The sequence below is a fragment of the Aedes aegypti genome, chromosome 1 (genome assembly GCF_002204515.2).
Source record: "Aedes aegypti strain LVP_AGWG chromosome 1, AaegL5.0 Primary Assembly, whole genome shotgun sequence".
Taxonomy (NCBI): domain Eukaryota; kingdom Metazoa; phylum Arthropoda; class Insecta; order Diptera; family Culicidae; genus Aedes; species Aedes aegypti.
Window position 1 is genome coordinate 180,936,322 of NC_035107.1, and position 14,424 is coordinate 180,950,745.

A 14,424-nucleotide genomic window follows, 5' to 3' on the forward strand; every position below is an offset into this window, starting at 1 on the left:
TACTGAAATTCCAACGACCCATTTCAAGAATGGCAGTAAATACACACACATTCTGAGGTCATTTTCATTTACAGTAAGCCCCGCATAAAAACATCCAGATATCAAATGGATATATGCAATGTTTTTACACTTCCCGAATCGAAAATTATATTTTCGACCCTGGCACGTATTTAGTTTGAATTGGTAATAAGTGAGTAAAGTAAACAATAATAAAGAACGATTTTACCAGGATGTGAAGCAGATTTTCTCCGTCGCCGCACTGGGGTTTCCGTAAAATACTATACACTTTTTCACCGCACTCCACGCGTAACACGTTCGATCCTGACCGCATCACCCGCCCCGCAGGAGCAAGTGTCGTAGTCAAAGGATCACACACTACTGAACCGATCCGCGAGTCACGCCACTTTTTTTTCCCTGCACTTCGCGCGTAACACGTTCGATCCTGACCGCATCACCCGCCCCCGCAGGAGCAAGCGTCGCAGTCAAAGGATCACACACTACTGCAAAACAGGGGAAAAAATTCTCCGGCAACGAAAATACGCGCGAATCCGTCAGCAAAATCAATCGGACGACGCAAAACCGAACTGTCCTGCTTGGGCTTCACAAAGCACTACCCAACAAGGCGCTCCAAAACAGGGGAAACAATTCTCCGGCAACGAAAATACGCGCGAATCCGTCAGCAAAATCAATCGGACGACGAAAAACCGAACTGTCCTGCTTGGGCTTCACAAAGCACTACCCAGCAAGACGCTCCAAAACAGGGGCAAAAAATTCTCCGGCAACGAAAATACGCGCGAAACCGTCAGCAAAATCAATCGGACGACGCAAAACCGAACTGTCCTGCTTGGGCTTCACGAAGCACAACCCAACAAGACGCTCCAAAACAGGGGAAAAAATTCTCCGGCAACGAAAATACGCGCGAATCCGTCATGCAAAATCAATCGGACGACGCAAAACCGAACTGTCCTGCTTGGGCTTCACGAAGCACAACCCAACAAGACGCTCCAAAACAGGGGAAACAATTCTCCGGCAACGAAAATACGCGCGAATCCGTCAGGAAAATCAATCGGACGACGCAAAACCGAACTGTCCTGCTTGGGCTTCACGAAGCACTCATCTCTTTTCGCACTCTACTAAGGGACTGTCCATTAATTATGTAAGGGTTTATGGGGGGAGGGGGGGTTTGAGATTTCTTACGCGCCATACAATTTATTTTTAACTTTCATACAAAAAATCTTACCATGGGGGGAGGGGGGGTTGAAAAACCCCGAAAATTGTCTTACATAATTAATGGATCGCCCCTAACGCGAATCTCTTTTCGCACTCGCGCCACGCGGACCGAAAACGATTGGTCTTGATTCCATCGCACACCCTGCAAGAGCATGCCATGGAATCGGAAGACCACACACTACTCTAGGCAACACTACCATACTTATTTGCTAAAACTAAATTGAGCTATGATTAAAATTTTGTTCACAACATATAACATTGTGTTAACCACAGTAAGCATAAGTGGTAAAGTGTCTCTAATAAAGCATAATAATAATAACAGTAAGCATACGCATAGCATGATGACCGTACAATTCGACCAGAATAATCGAACTTGCACAAGAAAACAAGCCCTTCCCGAAGTGCTCTTGAAATAGTTAAGTGCAAAAAGTACATGTTAAACTCATTTTTTTTTTTCAACATGCAATTGAAAGTATTAAGCTTAAAAGCAAAATTGAAAAATATCTTTTTTTTCATCGTGATTTTAAACTAAATTGATTTTGATTTTGTTTCCAGTAACAACAATCTTCCATTAAAAGACGTTCAAGTTGGCGCTTCTGGACACAATATAGCCATACGTAGCATATTAGTTGAGATCATCTGGATATAAATGATAAACATATTTGATTGCACTCAAATTTGGCTCATTTTTAGTGAGATCGGAGACTATTCTGATTTGCCTGATATGTCAGTTAAAGTTTCAAATGTGTTGGCAATTTTCATTATTAATTTCGTGATTTCCAAAGCTGATTGAATTTACTTATGTTTTATTATGGGCATCCCAAGTAACCACTAGCCCGCTAATTCGCCTTTTTAGGCTTATATGGCTGTTATACGGCTAATATAGGATATGTCAGCTATATTATAGCCCTATATTAGCACGGAGGGCGAATTAAAGTGCTAGTTGGTTACTTGGGTTAATCAATATTTTCCATGTAAGTTTTATAAATACTATTAGAATTCCTTATAACCCTGATAAAACTATTACAAAACATGACATTACAGCATGTTCTTGAGGTCTCCAAACAAAGTGTCATGGAACACTATCAATCGATATGTTTAATCGATGTTTATTTAAAATCATTTGCTATTTTTTCTAACGTCAGTTCAACATGGAACTGTGTATTTGTCAACAATTCTGTTTGTATTTTCTTTTCCATAGCCAACATAAGCAAGTTCTGTCAATTCCCACAACAAACAAAGATAATTATGTCAACATTGCACTACTATGCAGGCAATTGGATTTTTGACATATTGTATTGCGGCTGTCATTGGCACAAAAATGAACTTGTTTTTGTTCTGAAATCAAAAGGTTGAAAGGACAGAAGGTCAAATGACAAAATGTCGTAAGGATGAAATGTCATAGAGTAATAAAGAAGGGTCAAATGATCGAAAATCTCCTTTCAGAGATGGAAAATTTCCACCATGCAAATCATTTTCGACATTTTGTCATTTCGACTTTTTGTCCTTCTGACTTTTTATCTTTCAACCTTTTGTCACTTATGTATGCCAGAAAGAAGAACATTGCTTTTAAGTTGCAAATCAAAATTTAAAATAGAGAAAGATTATTAGACATACTTTGTTGTGGAAGCAATAGAAGCTTCTAAACTGATTGAAAGCAAAGGAGAGGAGGGGGACTGGAACCCATGTCGGTGAATTGTAGGTCTAGAGCATAAATTACATAATAGGGGTAGGGGTGGTAAAATGAACACCTTAAGGAAATCATTTTGTTTCTGACTGAAAAACGAGGAATTTGTATAGTTCTATCCCACAACATCAAAAACAAGGATGTTATCTATAGCAGTGACACGAATTCATACTAAAATATCTGAATTTTCACATATTTTTGTCGCTAGCAAAAAACGATGTAAATGTTCATTTTACCTGCACTATGTGCGAAAAAGGAACAGCTGTTGGTGGTAAAATGAACATCATGCAAAAAATGTGAGCAAAACAAATATTTCTGAAAAATTTCATTGCCTTACCAAAAATATATCCGTTGATGATTGTAACCCATTGAAAAAGAATTCTAAAGGTATCAGATTTGACTTCATATCATAACGATCACTGAAAAATCTTAAGTCTTCCGAGCTAAAAGTTACGTCAGTTCCAATTTTCAAATGTGGTTTCCTAAAATCTTAGTTTTTTTATATTTTAACTTCAATTGACTGCGTATCAACTCGAACACTCTGATTCATGCTATAAATCGTCCGTGCGTGATAAAAATTCATAGAAATTTGTTTTTTCTCGATAAAAGGCAATGTGTTCATTTTATCACTCCTGTTCATTTTACCACCACTTCCCCTATTGACACTAACTGTTTGCAAAATTTTCATCTAAATCTGTTCCAACAATTCTCATCACCGAAATTCATAAATTTAAGATGCATTTTAAATGAAATTACAAACAACAAAGTTAAAAAAAAAGTTGCACTAGACCCCCGATGAATTGTTTTGATTATAGTAGCACATGAAGGAAAAAGGTCTTGGCTTTCATCAGTCCGAATTTGAGACATGTCGATTTTTTTGTTATAAAGTTACATGAAAAATACACCGTGTATTGACTTTCGAATACGTCATAAAGAATTTCAGTTAGAAATGTTATCATAAAGATGTGGAAAAAAATACTTTGTATGTTTTTTGGGGGGTGAACCCAAACTTTTGAACGGAAGTATACAACCAGAATCATTTGGGTGTATTTTGTATTTGTATAATATCGTTGATTTCATATCAAAAACCGATTAATAAAAATGAAGAAATTACTGTATGTAAACTGAAAGTTTTTAAATGGTATGAATTTCATCTATTCAACTTTTGGGAAATGTCCATCTTCATGGTTATTGTATTCGATATCTAACATTTCCATTCAATGAAATACAAGGTAAATAGTGAAGGGTACCATTCCAACAACCCTTATCAAAAAGCAATTTGGATGAAGAGAATCTCCCCTTTTCCTTTTCATTGCCACAAGCTATAATCCGTTTGTCCGACGATTCTTTTCCTTTAATCAATCAAACATCCCCAGCGAAGGAACAACGTTTAAGAGATCATCAACGTTAAGCGTTCCAATCGAATCATCTCATTTAACACATTTGGAAATATTTATACTTAATACTTATAAGATGCATTAAAAGACTTCGTTGCTTGTTTCAGGTTCATTTTAATAGTTTTAATGTATAATAAATATAGGTCCTCTTATGTTTGTATATACACTTTGCCCAGTTTAAATTTAACTAGTACAATGATTCCGTACACAAGTACTCCGCATTCCCATAAATAGATGATGCATATCCCTGTTGAAGTTGAAGTTCGTTGGAATCGGAACAGATACCTGTACATGTATCGTTCGATTAAAGAATGACATGAAATCGATCAGACTTCCTTTCACAATGACTATAAACTACTAGATTATGCTCTGGTCGCTGCTACTTCCAGCATAGTATCAACGACCACAGTATACCAATGTAGCAGGACAACGTGCAATTTAAAGCCTGTGCATACCATCGTTCAACAACCGTCGGTCTGGAGTTCCACGTTTGAATCTCACATCTTCACTGGCTGCTGTATCCACCATTGGAACAGGGTCATATAGCAAGGCCGTTCCATCATTCACATCGTCAGCCATATCACGCAGGAGGTCCTTGTTACGGTTGACTATAGCGTTCGCTAATCGTACATCGCATGGAGATTTTAGAAAACGCTGTATTAGTAATCTGCACCTGCAAAAACGTAAAAAAAAGATTACAGGTTTCAAGCAGTTATCTAATGTAGCACATACTCTTCATCAGGTTTATCCATTCCCAGCGGAATGTGAGGCAACAATGTACGACTCGGAGCAGTTTGTTCTGGAGACGAACGCTTCCCATTAGTCCACCCACGAGAATACTGGAATGTTTGGGCATCAGTGAAGATGACGAACAGCGACACTATAAGTGATGTTGAAAAAACGTGCTTCATTGCTCTGTAATTACAAAAGAAAAATTGAAAGTTATTGCTGATTAGAAATATAAAACGTGATTATGAGCAATTTAAAAGTTTGGATTACTTCGCGGAAACAACATGCGGCGAGGAATCCTCTGATAGAGAGAATGTATCACAGTAAGTATTTCAACTGTCTGGAAAGGATATTAAATTAATTGACAATACAAATGAGTTTCTCCTTTGAGTATATATTTTGTAGATTTTTCAGATTAGTAGGCATATTGACTCACAGTAGAGGTATGTTAGCCAGAACAGTGATCTAACCTTCTTTGCTTCTTCATACGACAATCATCTTCTCTGAATAAACTTTACAGAAATATTACGCCAGGATCGGGAACACATTCGGTAATAAAACTGCTAACAAGTAGTTTTTTCAATACATGTTTGATAAAGTAAATTCTCGAGCAGAACACAGAATTCTAAAAATGAAGAAGAAATGAAGTCATCCATTCATCTTGTAAGTAGTCTTCACAGACGACAAAAGACCCACTTCTTTGAAAACTTCGTTGTAGTATCAGCGCTAGCGCATGACGGCTCACCATAGTAGCATGTCCGAAAGAATTTGAAATTATTTAGAACCAGAGCTACAGGTCCAAAGTTGTAATGGCTATGACCGTAGTCAACATGTAAAGAACAAACGGACAATGATGTAACGTGTCAGCACCGAGGAGTCAGCCATACTGCAGGTGTTTGGGCTCGATTGTCAGTCGGTTCAAGATCTTTTCGTAATGGAAATTCCTTGGACATCCCTTGGAATAGAGGTGTATCATCGTACCTGCCACACGATATACGAATGCGAAAATGGCAACTTTGGCAAAGAAAGCTATAAGTTAATAACTGTGGAAGTTCTCATAAGCACACTAAGCTGAGAAGCGGGCTCTGTACTAGTGAGGACGTAATGCCAAAAAGGAGAAGAAGAAGAACTCTGGTTAGGTGGCCTATTGAATACTTTTCACTAACCAAGCAAGGCAAAAGTAGAGCTAACGGGTTGATTTTACGGTAATTGACCTGGCAACGAATAAAGGACAATGATTGGAAAGTCGGATCTTGAAACATAAGAACTTTGCATGAATCCGCGCGTGTCGACCTGAATGTGACAGCCATCTAGGAAATACGCTGGTCGAAAACCGGAGAACGTGAATTCCGAGTGGTGGATCCTATCGCCAACACTTCATTTAAAAACCACATCTACTAGAGCGGTGGCGACAGAGCAGAACGTGGAGTTGGCTTCAATGTGATTGGGAGGCAGATGATGGCCCTTCAGTGGAAACCGGTAAGCGCCGAATCTGTGTGTTAATAATGAAGGGCTCTTTAACTACAGTCTGATCAGCGTATATGCGCCAACGAACGATAAGGTGAACATCGGTTCAAACGCCGGTTCGAAAACCGGTCCATTCGTACCTCGATTGCAACCGCGATTCGAATTTTGGTGCAAATCTTCGGTTGCATCTCCGAGGTTCAGAACAGTGGCAAAAAAGGCAGACAGAAAACAGTTGATATCCACGTTTATCAATTTCTACTTATCGTGTCTTGTTGTATGATATAGTAAAATGGTTCTTTCATAAAGTTATTACTAAACACGCTTGATACGGTTTTGCTGCTAGTACAAAGCCCATTTTCTAGTATTTTTCTGGGACTAAACTAAATGCGAAACAAGGATGGGACTAGCGTTCCGTTGCATGGTCAAATATCAGTAGTACCGATTTGGTTCGTCATAAATTAAATCGATTATGTTCGATAAGGGGCGCGCCTTCGCTGACATGTAAGTCTCTATGAAGGGTATGAATAGCGAGACCCTTACATCACATTCGATTTTTATCAATCTCTGAGGAATCAAATCAAGAACTGTGCAGCAATCGATGCTTCATTACCTATCAATGGACATGCTATATACACTAAGGATACGAGTAATGCCTCAATAGATCCATATCTTAATTTGCTATTACGGAGCTTTTTTCTCATGTTAGAGATTTACTTTAGCTCCATACAAATTACAATATTTATAATTGAATAATTTAAACTTGAAAGTTTTATTTAGAGTAAAGTAAAGCAAAAGTTCAAGTGAGGCGAGAGTTTCATTTTAAGATTCCTAGCTCAAGTCAAAACAAATGTTTTCAATGTCATGATGCTTTGAATGCTATTTAAGTAAGAGACTTTCACTTCAAATATTATTGAAATCTATTGAGATTTGGCAAACTTATGGCTATTTGTTGTTTTTAGAAGTGAGAATTGCATTTTCAGTCGTACTTCCATGAAATGGAACAAAATATATATGAAATCATATTCGATTTTTCATATATGGGCGTTCCTAGGCCAATAATTAAGAGTCTTTGAAGTGTATTAGTTTTTGTATAATTGCTTGGAAACCATTTTTGACCCATAATGGGGCAAAAGTAAGAGCCACATATTATCTCGCGAAAAGAAATGCAGATTGGTTAATATTCACAAATGACCAGGGTTCTGAATTTTCGTATCAATGATGCAAAATCTAAGAATTTTCGCACGTAAGGAGAATGCTTTTTTCGCTTCTTCACGTGACATCTTTTTTCGCTCACACTAATTTTCCCTGGAGCTACGATGGAGGATAACCGAAAATCATTCCACTCTGGTGATAATTTATTTTGCTCACCAACTGCTCTCGAGAATTATCACTATGTGGATAAACAAAAACTAGTGCCGGAGACGGAATTCGAACCTAGAACATTGCTAAAAACAACCGCGATGCGTGAACGCTAACCATGCTACCACACCGACTTGACGAAAGTCGTGGTAAATTTGGTGTATAAAAGCAACTGCTGCTCGTGGTGACGGATACAGGAAAAGTTCTCTATGAATCGGAGAAAGGGAAAACAAACTTATCACAGCTGCGGAAATGTGCAATTATCCTTTTCGCTTTGTTTTGTGGACGGATAAAATCGCAAGGCAAAATTGCTGTGAGGGATAAATCCATTATCGTGAGAGTGAGTGAGAATTCGGAAGCCTGCGAATGACCTTTAAATTTAGAAAAAATCACCTGATCGTGCGAAAAAATGTCACTAAAATTACACGTTTTCATTAAGTTTTTCAAAAAACTGCTTTTTTTTTGTATATACACAGCCAATTCAGATTACCGACCTCAGTAAAATTTTACTGGGTTTTGGAACTACGGATTTTTCGGTAATTTTTACTATTACCAAAAAAACCCAGTAAACCAAAATATGTTTTGATCGATGGAGCCAGTAAAATTGTAGAGCGTTTTAACTTGCTATCCAGTTTCCCATGCTTCACGCTTTGCTCCTCCGGATACTGTTATTTTTTATTCAAAAATCAATACATATAAAAACCCAATCGACATGGACATGTTCCTTATTCCGTGCCGTAGCGTACGGTTGGCCAGGTTGGCACCCGCCAAGGGCGCCAGCCTTTGGGAGGTGCCAAAATGCGTCACGCATTTGATACATTTGGAAAAGGATTTATCAAATAAGGGAGCCTCTCTAGTCACAATGTCTATAGAAATTTTTTAACGTAATATTATGGGAAATTTGAATAATTCCTGATTCGCTATTTGATTACATGATGTTTTTGAAGATTTCCACACATTAATTTCAAAATTCAACATAATAGTTACTAGCTTAATCTCTAAGTGATCTTTCTTATATTTGTAAAACCTATTAAAACTGGTTCAAGCTTACTCAAGTTCGTGATGTTCAATTGAAGGTTCGTTATGAGGAAAAATAAGGAAATATTCAAAAACATTTTAAAAAGATTTTTTTGAAATCAACATTATTTTGATGTTGAACGAAGGTTATGGCATATCAGATATTTTTTTCAATTACTATCGCATTTCATCGAATTCTGCATTTATTTCCAAGTACTTTTTATTGAATAATAAAACAAATTTCTACTTTTTCATTTTCTCTTTTGTTTATTTTTTTAATAAACTCTATGCAAAAGATTTGACGAATTGGAAGACACTTCAACAGCTGTAAAATTTTTCTGCAAAATTTGTTAAGCAAAATCATTATCAAATTTCAAAAGGCCTATGCTTTTTTTAATAAATGAAAATATATATAATATATAATATAGAGGTTAAGAAATTTAAAATAAATGGTGCTGAGATTTCAAGAAGAATGTTTCTAAATCTATGCTCAGTTGTTCCTGCAAATGTGTCTCGTAAACAATAATTTTCTTACGAATTTCTACAAAACATCTTTAAGACAATCTTCTACAGTTCTCATGAACTTCAAGTTCTTCTATTGATATTTACCACATATTGTAGTGCACTCTGCAGAATACAGCTTTTTACGCTCGCCCTGAAACTCGGAAATGTATCCTCTGCATGCCTTGACGAACAGTCAATTTTCATTATTTTTTCTGTCAATAAAAATTTTGTTTGGATTAAAGGAAATAATCATATGTTGGTTAACCATACCTCACAACATCTCAGCCCACAACAACTTGAAGGAAAAATAGTTAAAAGGCCTGGCTTAGCAATTTAAATTTCGCAAGTCAAAGGCTTACAAATTTGAGAAAAAAAGAGTCAAATAGATCAAACATGTCCTCACTAAATCATAGGATAAAGTCTCACAGAACCATGATATAAGTTTTGTCAGATTTGTACAATCCTGGTTGGAATTTAAGCAGCATGTCGTCAGGCCATAATTTTCACAAAATCCAAGGCATGGCTTTCGCATATTTATGGTTGGGGTTATGATAAAATCCTGGACAACATCATAAGATTCCATGACAGGATTGTAGTTTGAAATTTTGGACTAGTTTCTGAGGAAACTCTTAGCACGTTTATTACAGCATACGATTCCCACTTAACCTTAGGAAGATTCTCGCAAAATCCTCAAAAGTATTCTTACGAAATTAGGAACTATATTTTAACAAGCTATTTGACGAGATCCTCATAATATCAGGTGAAATTCTCAAGCAATGTTTTGTAGATTTCTCACATAATTCTGAAGAATTATAAAATCCTGAACATCATTCACACAGATTTCGTGGCAAGTTTTTTCTTAGAATCCAGAGCTAGAATCTGGCATAATATTGAGCACAATTGAAACTATGAGTAATAGCATTCCAAAATCCTGGGAAATATCCTCACAAAATCTTGTGTAAATTGCAGAGTAGTAGAGATCTCAATTTGCAAGAAAACTTTCATTCAATTTTCAATGCATGGTTACATTAGATGTTTTACGAAAACTTCAATTTAATCCTAATGCTTCCAAAACTCAACTAATAATATTCCCACATAAACCAAAAGCTCTTTATTTGAAACCTTCAAGTAGACATGTTGTCACGATGAGAGGGGTTCTAATAAGTTGGTCAGATGAAGTTAAGTATCTAGGGCTAATGCTAGATAAGAATTTAACTTTCAAAAATCACATTGAGGGCATTCAAGCCAAATGTAACAAATATGTAAAATGTCTCTATCCCCTTATTAAAAGAAAATCAAAACTTTGTCTTAAGAACAAGCTTTTGATATTCAAACAAATTTTCAGGCCAGCCATGTTGTATGCTGTACCAATATGGACGAGCTGTTGTAATACCAGGAAGAAAGCTCTGCAGAGAATTCAAAATAAAGTTTTGAAAATGATTCTGAGGCTTCCTCCCTGGTATAGTACCAATGAGTTACATAGAATATCCAATGTTGAAACATTGGAACAAATGTCAAATAAAAAAATTAATAATTTCAGGAAAAAATCGCTGCAACCTTCTATTGCCACGATTAATGCGTTATATGTTTAGGTTAAGTATATTCAAAGCGTTTTTTTTTCTCTTATAAGCAGGTGAAATCAACTCACCAACTGCTACGGCAAATGAAATGTAATATGTTATTAACAAAATGTTAATAAAATCTTAGATTTGTTTTATTAAATTAGGATGATAGTGTTGTGTTGATAGAAATTAAAAAAAAAAAACTTTAATCACACAAGCTTTCATTATGGTAACAAAATTAACTTCAGGGCGCCCAGAGGTAGGTTCGCCAAGGGCGCCGTGAGATCACGTTACGGCTCTGCCCTTATTAAGCATTTTTCGTCAGAAATAACATCTACTCTACGGTATGCTCATATCTCAGAGGAAGTAGTCGAAAAATGTGGGACAAAAACATTATTTGGTTGGTTTGCATACAAGAGGCCACGGTGTACTAAATTAAGAAGGTGATATACAGTCGACTCTCCACAACTCGATGTTCTATAACTCGATATACTCTATAACTCGATGGATTTTTCGGTCCCTTCATATTTCCATACATCGTGCTCTCCATAAGTCGATATTTCTATAACTCTTTTTGTGTCGGTATATTCTATAACTCGATAATTTCATAAGTCGATGGTCCCTTAAATATCGAGTTATGGAGAGTCGACTGTATTCCGAAAACTGACAGCTACTTTACGACCTGATTCCTATCCACCTCGAACAAATTTGCGGAAAAAATGATCTAGTGGTCCGGAAGGTATATGGTACGATAGGAGTGACGTCACATGTTTACAGTCAAACTTGATATTTACATCAGTGAAGAGCCTGCCTTGTTAATTTTTATGCCGTGGCAAGAGGCAAACTCAATGATGCAGATAAATTTACCTCTTGAATGGAAACCAACCGAATTTACTAACGTGAGCAGTTAGAATCGTACTGAGCCTTTTTGGTTGCTTAAAATAGTTGAGTTTGTCACTAAATTTCGACTACTTACCATGAGAAAGCGCAAAATAGGTGCAGGAAAAGTTTGGTTGCCATAGACGTGTCTTTAGGCGCCGGATGATTCTACAGCAGGAGATTCTCATTTTGACACATTCCCGCATGCGCATCAGTTTGATTTTATTTGATTTTGACAAGGCAATAAAAACATCAACTACTGAATAGTCGGTAATTGTTTTTTTTTTGCAATTTCTTATCGTAATAGACTGATTTTCATCACGCCAATCTGTCATGAAACGGCCTACTTTCCTGCACTGAAGTATGCAGTGCGGCAATAGTCATTACGCAACTGAAATCAGTGCTGTAATGATTCATTACGCAACGCTTTCTCATTACGCAACTGTTTTGGGCTGCGTAAGGAATCATTACACAACCATGTTTCAGAAATTGTAAAATGATGGTGAATGCATTCCGATATAATTTCTGATTTGCGGGTATCAGAAATTATATCGGAATGCATTCACCATGGTCCATGGTCTTTTACGAAATTGCAAATATGTTGCACGTAACTCGTTGCAGAACTTTTACAGCACTCGTCGTAATTATTTTAAATTTACGACTCGTGCTGTAAAAATCATCATTATGCAACTTGTTCCGTAAACTACTATTACTGACTTTTCGGCCTGTTCGGTAATGTTGCAAAATTGGATCTGACAGCTATCATAGTTCAGTAAAAAGTAAAAATTATTACAGAACCTCAGAAATTTTCAATCGAAGAGCTGAAAGTTCGGTATTTTTATGATAAAAAGTAAAATATATTACTGAATCTCAGAAATTTTCAATCAAAGAGCTGAAAGTTCGGTATTTTTTATCATTTACTAGTGTGTATTTTTCTGCGAGGATGAGGATAAGCACCAGCCATAAGTGGCATGAAATATGACAGTCATAAAGGTATCGAAAATTTGTGTTTCAGCCAGGGAACTTTGGCACAACACTAGTTTCGAACTCTTGCCTCACCGGTGGGGCAAAAGTTCGTTTAAGAGGAAAATAACCATCATCTTTTTACAAATTATCAAAACCAGTTTATCTGCTCAAAATTGAAGCAAAGCTCATGAAAGTCTATCATTACATTTCACCTGATCTATGTTAAGCGAGCATAGATTTTCATGAGGATTTCTGAGGATTTTTGATGATTGCTAATGATTGAATGATGGGTTCTTGAGCCTTAAAACAATCAAATATAAAAGTATTACAACTGAAAATGTGTAAACATTTTGACAAAATTTTGTTCATCAATATTTTGAAGATTCACTGTGTGGTTGGGGCGATTCAAAATTTAAACATGTTTGAAAATCCAATCTATCATATCTTCCTTACCATACCTACCATAAAAATAATGTTCTGTTAAATTTTCAGCTTTTTCGGTGGCCCAGAAACGATATAGGTTTATATGGAAATCACTACGGAGAAATTTTGAAAAATGTTTCAAACACGTATTTTCAAACTGTATTGTAAGTACAAACTTATCATCCCATAGTAAGAACCCATTCTTCAAACCATAATGAAAGATGTTGTTGAAGGAACAAATCGCTTTTGAGCTAGCTTGGGATTTTAGTAGATGTTTGCAGGGCTGTAATCCCATAAGGAGCTTAATAATAGCAAACAAAGTCATGAATATCTTTGCTCCTATCCGTCGAATTGAATTGCTCTCTTCAGTAAGTTCCATTATTATGGTTTGAAGAATGAATTTTAACTTTGGGAGGTAAAGTTTGTACTTACATTCCAGTACTAACGTATTTGGAACATTTTTCAAAATTTCCCCGTAGTAATTTCCATATAATCCTATATCGTCTTTGGACCACTTTTAAATCACTACCTAGAAAACTAAAACTTTTACAGAACATTATTTTTATGGTAAGGGTGGTAAGGAAGTTATGGGAGACATAATTTTCATTTATTTTTTTTAATTTTAAATCGCCCTACTGTGTGGTATTCATATTATTTCAACTGTAACTATTTTTCTGTAAATATTGATTATTGCACTAAGGTCGAACTTTTGCCCTACCTTACTCTATACTTTTTTCACCTTTCTTCTGTTTTAAAATACTCAACCGGAAGGGAATGAGATCAGTAATCCTAATCCGTATCCAAACTTGCACTTTATCACTATCTAGTGTTAGACACTACACACTGTGTTAATTGCGATGACCCAATTAATCAATAATCTACTTCTCGTGGACTTCTCGGCTTTTCAAAGATCTCTGACAGATATGCACTCCTCTGATACAGGATTAACAGTGAGTAAATTTACAGCGTCTCTGTCGCTTATATAACGACACGTGTCAAAATATACTGCACGTCAAACATGAAAACCCCTTTCCCTATTCAATACACCCCCTTAGATGTTGATCCTTTTTCCTTTAAGACACTTGAGATGAGCAAAGCATCCGAAAAATTATCACGTCTTTCAAACGTGCATCCTGAAACAACAAACATCACCAACAGCTCTTCACGGAGGTTCACACACTCGAGCGCGTCAGCATCAAAGCCA

The 14,424-nt window shown here is 36.4% G+C and overlaps 1 long non-coding RNA gene across 1 annotated transcript; it reads right to left on the reverse strand.

Moving 5' to 3' along the window:
* Window positions 1–4,408: 4,408 nt before the first annotated feature.
* LOC5566191 lies at window positions 4,409–14,189 on the reverse strand. Its single transcript, XR_002502587.1, has 3 exons — window positions 13,939–14,189; window positions 5,047–5,229; window positions 4,409–4,987 (listed from the first exon to the last, which is right to left on the reverse strand). It is a non-coding gene; the product is annotated as an uncharacterized LOC5566191 (long non-coding RNA).
* Between the last annotated feature and the right edge of the window lie 235 nt (window positions 14,190–14,424).